We start from the raw sequence: 9,815 nt of genomic DNA, 5'->3' as shown, positions 1-9,815 counted from the left end.
GACTGGAAGAAGGCCAATGTGGTACCCATCTTCAAGAAAGAGTGGAAAGTAAATCCCGGGAATTACAGGCCAATCAGCTTGACCTCAATCCCCGGTAGGATTCTGGAGAAAATTATCAAGGAGACCCTTCTGGATAAGCTGGCTGAGGGCAACATTCTGAGGGACAGCCAGCATGGGTTTGTTGCGGGTAGGTCTTGCCTGACCAATCTCATCATCTTCTATGACCAGGTGACATATCACCTGGACAAGGGAGAAGAGATTGACATCATATATCTGGACTTTAAAAAAAGCCTTTGATCTAGTGTCCCATGACCTCCTCATGGAAAAATTGGCCAACTGTGGCCTCTGCTACACCACAGTCTGATGGCTGGGGAATTGGCTCCGAGGTCAGACCCAGAGAGTAGTGGTCGATGGCAGCAAATCATTATGGCATTCTGTGACCAGTGGTATCCCCCAAGGCCCTGCCGTTGGACTGGTTCTCTTTAACAGCTTTATCAACAATGTGGACATTGGTGTCAGAAGCACACTGGCCAAGTTCACCGATGACACTAAACTTTGGGGCACAGCATCCACACCTGAGGACAGGCTAGTGATCCAGGCTGACTTGGATGAACTTAGTAAGTAGGTGGATACAAATCTGATAACTTTCAATACTAATAAATGTAAGGTACTCCACCGCCGGGGAAAAAAACCTGTGGCATACTTATATGCTCAGCAATGCTACGCTTGCTTGCAACACTGCTGAAAGAGACTTGGGGGTCATGATTGACCACAGGATGAACATGAGCCACTGAAACGATGTCACAGCTGGTAAAGCAAACAAAACTCTGGCTTGCATCCATAGATGCTTCTCAAGCAAATCTCAGGATGTCATCCTCCCGCTGTACTCGGCCTCAGTGAGGCCACAGCTGGAGTACTGCATTTAATTCTGGGCTCTACAATTCAAGAAGGATGTCAAGAAGCTTGAGAGAGTCCAGAGGAGAGCCATGCATATGATCAGAGGACAAGAGAATAGGTCTTAGGAAGAGAGGCTGAGAGCCATGGGACGACTCAGTCTGGAAAAGCGCAGGCTGAGGGGGGACCTGGTAGCTGCTTATAAGTACATTAGGGGTGTGCATCACGATCTGGGAGAATGTCTGTTCACCAGAGCACCCCAAGGAAAAACAAGGACCAATGGTCATAAACTCCTCCAAAACTGTTTTAGGCCGCACATAAAAAAAAAAAAAAAAAAGTTACTGTCCGAGCCCCCAAGACCTGGAATAGACTCTCTCCAGAAGTGGTGCAGGCACCTACTCTGGACTTATTCAAGAAACGCTTGGATGCTTATCTTGCCGGGATCCTTTGACCCTAGCTGACTTCCTGCTCCTGGGGCAGAGAGCTGGACTTGATGATCTTCGAGGTCCCTCCCAGCCCTAACATCTATGAAATCTATGAGTCTAAAAAGTTCGAGAGCCACCACAAAATAAACATCAGTGACAAAACTGTGGGACTTTACCTGTAAAAAGACTGCAACAATCAAATTCCATCCATAACCAGGATTTTGATTAGCCAAGAAACACCATACCCCTACATCATCCTGCGCCTTCCTTCCAGGCTACTCTAAGAGCAGCAAGTAGATATGACACAAAAGTCAGCAAAAAACTGTTTTCATGCTCTCAGACTAGATCAGGTCTTATCCTCTTTGAGGTCTGGGTGTTGGTCAGCATAGGTCTCATCAAGGTGTTGCTATAGATATAGAATAGATGAGAGGAGGGAGTCAATTCCTTTTTCCCTCCAATTTATAAGTGACTGATAAAATCTTCCAGCCCTCTTTGAAAGTAGTTAGCAGGATCCATTAATTTGGCTGCTGCTGCAAATTCAGCATTTTGGTGGCATCTGCCTACTTACTAACGCTTGCTAGTTGCTGCATATGTTCCTATACTGATAAGTGGAGATGGAGTTATATCTTCAACTTTGGTATTTGTTTTATGCTACATTGGACAGGTAAACAAAAGCTTTTGTTTTGAAAGCTGTTGCTTGCTCCACTGAGAGGTTTACATATTTAGTCCCACATCCAGAGTCATTTTGTTTTCTGTATCAGTTCTATTGAGATAGCTTTGCACTAACTTTTACTAGTCAGTTCTGTTCCACTGCACTGTACCATTCGTACTTTCTCTCCTGATGACACCTACCCTGCATTTCCATGTGCTCCCAAGGAATTTAATTTTTCCCATCCTATTTTTGCCTTTGCCCAAAAGCAGGCAATTACTCTGTCCACAAGGAGCTGACAGGGGGCTACCACAAGGCTCTTTGTGCCATCTTTCACTTTCTGGTCTGAAATCTCTATGGATCTCTATGATGTGAGGCTCTCCTGGGATGATGGTGTTATTCAGCTTTAATTTAGTACACAGTCTGCAGGACCCCTGCAACAACAGAGCAGCAAAATAAATATATTCTGCTACTGATGTAGAATTTCTTTTTCATTTTGATTCAGCTTAAATGCTCTCAGCCTTTATATCTGAATTCCAGTCTGGAGGTGAGCACTAATACGGAATAAGATTCACATTTTAACCCAGTTTTAAAAACTTGAATCATTAGCCAATCCTTTCACTAAAAAAACTAAGCCCTATTTTATCTCAAATAAAAAGATTAGCAGGCATAAACAGCCCCATTTAGCCCATGCCTCCCTGCTTACTGTCCTCCATTTCTAAGGAATCAGTTCCCTACCCCCAAATACAGAGGTATTCTGGTGCCGACAGCACCACTTCCTACCCCTCAACTGGAGGTCACCATGCCAAATATCACTTACCTATATCCCACTGGCTTTAAGGAGGGTATTTGAGAATAAGTGAGAACAAAGGTTCACCAGAGGAGTTATAGCTCACATCTCTTGAGTGACTGGGGAAAGCCTAGGGACAAAGATGCCAGAGGCACCTCTTGGATGGCTTTAAGGATAGCTTCATATTGGAGTTCTGACTTGAAGGGAAATGCTCACAGCTAATAATATAGAGGGTGATGGTGCCTAAAGGCCCCACCTGGGAGCAGTGTCCCATCATTCTGGGCAGAATGCCCCTGAAGAAATATGGTCTATAAAAGCATAAAAAACAACTCAAGGATAAAAATCTGAGAAACATACAAACAGATAACTATGGTAAAGACAGGCTGAAGACTGCATTTATATGGAGTCTGGTCTCAGATCATCCTCTTTCTTAGGTTTAAAGGGTACTTGAGGGCCAAAAGCTTGTCCAACAGCTCTGAAAAAGCTCTGGCCTGAGTTTGCCAATTATTGCACATTCTGCCTGGCACCTCAGATGCCCACCACACCAAGACCTCCCTGCTGTCCCAGTATAAAACTGGGCTCTCCATCAGGTTTAATTTACCAAACCCTGATTCTCCAGATTATTCCTCTATAGATTTCCCTCAGGAAAATACTCTTTGACAATCTGTCAAAACACTGGCAATAAGCAGGAAAGTACCTACATTTCAGGTAATAGCTGGGGAAATATACCACAAATCTGGGTTGTCATTCAATCCCTGAGCTAAACTAGACCCACTATCAAGTCAGGTGTACTGTTTTGAAGAAGGCATAAGAACAACCACACCAAAAAGTGGTTTCCACACACTGTGGCCTGGTACAACGTATTAATAATTATTATTTATATCACCATAGTACCCACAGGCAGCATTTAGAATTTACTTCCCATAGCTATAATATAACTGTAGTTACACAGGGGGTGCATCTACATGAGTGCATTTACTGCACAGTAACCAAAATTACTGTTTGGTACAGGCACACATCTACACGCGCATGCCCGTACTGCACAGTAAGTATGGTGACTTACACTTACTTGGGCATAATTTGATTTAAGCCTGTTTAGTTACTGCACAGTAACATGTGTAGATGCCTTACTGCACAGTAACAGTGTGTCTGTGAATTGATTTGGGACTAACTTTAGTCCCAAGTCAGTCCACACACAGCATTAATGTGCTTTAATGCCCGCACATGTATATGCTGACCTATTCCCGCTTAGTGCACGTTACTTACTGCGCAGTAAATTTAAGCCAGCATAAATACACATGTAGACACGCCCAAGATGTTGGAAAACAACAAAAACCTGTGCCCACTGCATTGATCATAGAAGAATAAGTTTCCAAAGTTTGATGCCAAATTAATACTTGTTCAGGGTGAAAGGTCGCTCAATTTTCTTCTCCAAGAGAGACAACTTTAAAAACATGGAATAGAAGGGAGCTGCATAAGAATGGACTACATTTATTTAAAAATCAATCCTGAAGATGTTGCCCTGAATCAATATAAAGTCCAAGTATTAAGGCTTATGGAAAATCCTTTACAGCAATAAATGAGTGTAAAAAAATACATCATCAGCTATGGTACTAACTTGTTCCATACTGGAGTCAGTAACAACCTTCCCATTGAGGACAACATAAAACTCCAGGTTTGATCAATTCCTCACCCAAATCTGTTCTGTGGAGTGTGAGTAATTCCATCAATGATCTGAAATTAGTTACACTCCCAACAAGTTTCACACAGCAATTTTCACAACTGAATACAAGGAGTGTCAGGTTGTAATTTCCTTTCTGGCTCCCATACTAGAACCCCCCACTTTTTCAACTCCACTATTAAAAGCAAGGTAGACACACAAGCGTGTGATTAAGCATGTTTAGAAGGCTAGAAAGACTCCCTGAAGAAAGTTATAACAACTCATAAATAAATTCTTAGCTAAGTCACCTTTCACTGACATCATAATAGAATTTAGCAGCAAATATAAATTGAAACGAAATGTTTATAGACATTTCCAGATGACTATATATTGACATATTTGTATGATATTCAGAAACACTTGAAAACCATCACTACTTGAAACTGTTAGTGACAAAACTTAATCAAGTCATACTAAACACTGCATATCAGCAGCTATAAGTAGTGGTGATACATTTTGAAAAAACAAACAAACAAACAAAACCTTATATTACAGAACCCAAATTCCAGAGTGACCCAAACCCACCCACCCACCTTATCCCTAAGTACTATTTACCTAGGAAGTCGTAAACTATGGTATTTTAAAACAAAACAAAAAGAAAAATCAATTTTCAGTTGAGTCAGAAGAAATACCAATTATAGGAAGTGTCACCTGACATACAATCATTTAAGACCTTGGGGAACAGCCTGACCTACTGTAAATCACAACAATTAAAATGACTTGAATTGACCAATACCAATTTACCTCCTACAGAATTGTTTTTCCTTTAAGTGGCATCCTAACTTATTCCAACACATCCCCTTCTTTACTCTCCCAATAGCTGATGAAGGGAAACTTATTCCAACTAACAAATGAGCATTGTCATCCAAGGGACTGCCACATTTCTTATTCTTCTCCAGTAAAGATAGCAATTTACACAGTCCTTTTCTAATTCTACAGAATGTTATCCAACTTGCAGCAGTTTTAGCATGGACTGGTTAGGTCTCATGGGGGAAAAAAAATCACTTACATTTTCCTGATATGATTTCTTACTACACTTGCAACAGCCCAATAACTAAAATCATACTTTGAATCCCGTATAGAATTTCAAAGAATATTAATTCCAAGATGCATTTTTAAAAATTGGATGAACTTAGCTTGTTTCAGTCAAGGGCAGCCTACCAAACAAAACATTGGTTACTCCAGAAATATCATTTCACCTCTGTTAACCCCTAACCCTGGTGTGGATTCTGAAGCTTAACAGAACACTACAAAAGGAAACAGAGCACTTAACAGAGCATTACTGAGAAAAGCAAAACTATTTCCAACACAAAAAATACAGGGCCATGTCACAAGATCTTCAAGCTAAACTTCAATTGGACTAAGGACTTAAAAAGATTTGACTTCTGCTGCTAAATGGTAGACCAGATTCTGTCATCAGTGGGACTTTGTCTATGCCAGAAAGTACTTCCAATGACTTCAGAGTAACTCTCATATGACTTTCCTGCCCAGTGCAGGGGGGCTGGACCTGATGATTTTGCAAGGTCCCTTCCAGCCCTTACACTCTATTAATCTACATGGGTAGGAACTAGAATCGCAGAGAAGTAGGGCTGTTTGTGTAGTGTATCTAGAGGTGATTGCATAATAGCTCAAAATACACTCTTACTCCTGTATATTGGGGAGGGGGGGGTAAGAGGATACATGTGCAGTGGGGTGGGTTGGGGAGTGTGTTTGTGCGTGGTGGGGTGTGAGGGGTGTGTGGGAGGTAGGTGTGGGGTGTGTGTGCGTGGGGTTATGGTGCCAGCTGGGAGTGAATGGGGGGGCTGTGGGAGGGTGTGGGTGTATTTGGGGGTATGATGGGGGTGGGGTATGTGGGAGGATGTGTGGGTGGGGGGGGGTCCTCAGAGTCCCCAGAATGTGCAAGATCCTGGATCTGCATGCAATGCCAGCTAGCAAGGCCTGCCCCACCCAGCCCCATAGCACACAGCTTCCTGCACTCCCACTCCAGTCCCCAGCCATACGTGGTGACAGCATGCAGGGCCATCCCCATCCAGCCCTGTAACACGCAGCTCCCGTCCAGGTCCCTGGCTGCACATGATGGCAGCATGCAGGGCCAGCCCCACCCAGCCCAATAGTGCTGCTGCCCATGTCTCTGGCCACACATGGTAGCAGGGTGTGGGGCCAGCCTCACCTAGCCCCATAACATGCAGGTCCTGTGCTCCCATCCTAGTCCCTGGCCACACGTGGTAGCATCGTGCAGGGCCAGCCCTGCCCAGGCCAATAATACATGGCTCCCTGCACCCCAGCAAGAGACCCTGACCCTGGCCCAGTGGAGCCCTCACCTGGATTCTCACTCTCGCAGGCAGGGAAGCTGGAAACAGCCACAGGGTCACCAGCAAAAGCCTCTACCAGGCAGAGGCGTCTCATCTTCAGCACCCCCTGGCTCAGGTTTGGGGGTGGGTCAGGCCAGGCTTTTCTAGCCCACCAGGCACTTCCATCTGGCCCATGGGGTCCCGCCATAAGCCCCCTGCAAATCCTGGCCCTGGGCTGCCCCTTTGCAAGCCAGCACATCCCTGCAGAAGATGTGCCTCTGGTTGCAACTGCCCGCCCCCACCCCATCTCCTTACAGGGGGTTTACAGAAGGGCCCTGTGGGCCAAATGGAATTGCCTGGTGGGCCAGATGCAGCCCACGGGCCATATTTTGCCTGCCTCACCCTAAACTAGATCCTGCTGACAGTCTTTCCATTGCCTTCCCTGGACTGGATCAGAGATCACATGGTATCCAGCCAGGCAAGCTTGGCCTTATAGAAGCCTTGAAAATTACTGAAAGAGGGAAGCCAAGGCAGATTCCTCATTATAAACAGCATAAAAGTTCTTTTAAAACACAATTCTCTTTCCAACCAGACAGCATTTTTTCTGCTGTCTCCATCCCCCTCTAAATCTACAAAATGTATCTGCATAAAAACTGTTGTTTTCAATAGGCAAGGAGTGAATCCAAAGTTGAAAACTAGAGCTCAAGGAGAAGAGTTGTAGAGAGATTAAACTGATGACATAGTCTTCAACAGAAATCTTATTGCTTACATGATTTAGCATTTCTGGCATACACAATCTAGCCTAGGAATCAGCAGCCTATGGCCTGCAGGTTGAATCCAGCTCAGAGAGCCATTTGATCCAGCTCACAGACATGGGGCTGCAGCAACAGTCGCTTTCCCATGCTACCATGGAGAAAAGTAGCAGCGGCAACTGGGTCCTAGCACCTGCCCCTCACCTACCTGTGACCCAACCTGGGTCAGTCCAGCCCAGAGCCTTAAGAGGTTGCCAAAACCAATGATCTAGCCTAATAAAAGTGAAGTAATACTGTTGGATTTTTACAGTTAGCAGAAGGCCAAGAGAGCATCTGTGACAGTGAAAGAGAGGCTCTAGAAAAGGTTTCACTGAATGAGATATCCTCAATACATCTTTCACAAAGTGCACAAAAATGGGCAATCTAGAGGAGTCTTCATAAATAAGCAATGCAAGAGTTAGGATAAATCTTATTAGGTATAATGAAATAAACACTGAAAAACTCCCTTTAAATGTGGATACTTCAGGTTGCTTAAAAGTCACTGGGTGCAGCATTGCCCAAAGACAAATATCACTTTAAAGATAAATTCTTTAATACAACCTATTTTACCAGCTAAGAAACATATCTCAATTTGTGGTATCATTTTTACCAGAAAGAATGGGGCCTTTTTGCTTGGAAATAAATCAGAGCCATTCATTTAAAAAAAGATGCTTCCAACAGCTAAGCAGCTGTCCTTACTGGACTGAGGAGTGCTCCAACAAACCCAAGATTTTTTCCAAAATAGCACATTATTTTAAGCCTAAGTTAAGAAAGTTGGCAATCTAAAAACAAGTCAAACTCTAGTATGTGAACACGCATACAAAATCTAGCAAGCTGTCCTAACCAAGGTATTTTAAGGTTTCTTTATTTGTGAAGGGGCCAATGTACCTATAACTAGGAGTCATGTAATTTTTATATTCCATTATATTTAAGAGAGAGTTATGGTATGTTTCCAATTGCCTATAACACCTGTTCAGAAGGCACACTGTCCCCCTTATTTGGGGCATCATCGTTTTCTTTTTCCAAATTTGGTTTATCCAGCATCTTGGCAGAATTTCCTTAGAAAACAACAACGAGTGTCTATGTATCTTAATTTCCGTTTTGATTCTTTGTGACAAGACCAGCCATTTTAAAGCTTCAGTTTTAAGGAATCGTTTCCATTCCTCCATTTTATAAATTCTTTAAGCTGCGATTTTTAAATTATTAATGCTTCAGGAGAACCCAATGCCCGCATTGCACCACTGAGTTTCAACAGACGACAACATCAACTTACTGTCAAAACAAACATTTTTTTGCAATCTGAAACCCTTTGAAAAACATAATCAAACCAACTCTCGTTTCCCTTCACCTACTGCCGTTATCTTAATGAATCAGAAGATTCTTAAGAGGTGGAAAAACACTTAAGGACCTGAATGTCTTCTATAGTGCTGCTGTTAGAAACATTACATTTGGCAGGTTTGATACAATGAAGGCACACCTATGGCAGTTACTTAACAGTGAAAACTGAATATGAAGTAAAATAAGAAATAGTAACTGGATGTAAATTGATTTGAGATTACCAAGTAAAATAACTTGTTTTCCAATAACCTTAACTTTTCTTCCTTTTTTACTATTCTTACTAGCTCTAGATCACATTCAAGAGGAATTTAAAAATAAAACATTAAACAAATAACCAATATAGAAGCAAAATAAAATGTCTTTCAAATGATTCTGTGCTGAAGTCAAATGTATAGTTTCCAATCGGATAATGTTTGAAACAGAAAAGTCTAGCAAAAGGCTATCTAAATATAAATCCATCGCTGCATTATCATCTATTATGATCGCAACAGCACAGGAGAATAATTCTTTAGTATATTGTAAAGGTCCTGAAATGCGTAATAACCATCAGCTGCTTATTTTAACTGTCAAATATTTAGTATTTATTTTAAAGCTGAACAAATAAAAACACTTCTTTATTTAAATGATAAAGAAAAACAGAAGTCACTTTCATTCTGAAACCATCAAACCAAAACTATGCTAGATGATGCATTACTAGGTACACAAATCTAACTGCCAAAGGCTCAGCCCAAACTTCAATTTTCTACTTCACTGGAACCCACAAACAAAATCAACTTTATCTTTAAAGAGCCCCCTAACTCCAAACAATCATGCGTCTTCCCTTTGTGGAAACATGACAAATGAATAGATCACATCGCAAAAACACTGGAACTTTATTTTCAGCTTGGAACACCAGAATGACAAGAGTTGGGGGATAA

General features: G+C 42.3%; 1 protein-coding gene across 1 annotated transcript in view; it reads right to left on the bottom strand.

Annotated features, from left to right (window-relative positions):
• Nucleotides 1-9,815, bottom strand: part of LOC102384928 (aryl hydrocarbon receptor-like) — an 86,240-nt gene that overhangs the window by 71,841 nt on the left and 4,584 nt on the right. The window lies entirely within an intron of this gene.

Source organism: Alligator sinensis, unplaced genomic scaffold (genome assembly GCF_000455745.1).
Source record: "Alligator sinensis unplaced genomic scaffold, ASM45574v1 scaffold233_2, whole genome shotgun sequence".
Lineage (NCBI taxonomy): Eukaryota > Metazoa > Chordata > Crocodylia > Alligatoridae > Alligator > Alligator sinensis.
Note: the sequence above shows the minus strand (reverse complement) of the source record. Positions and strands in the feature narration are given on the sequence as shown.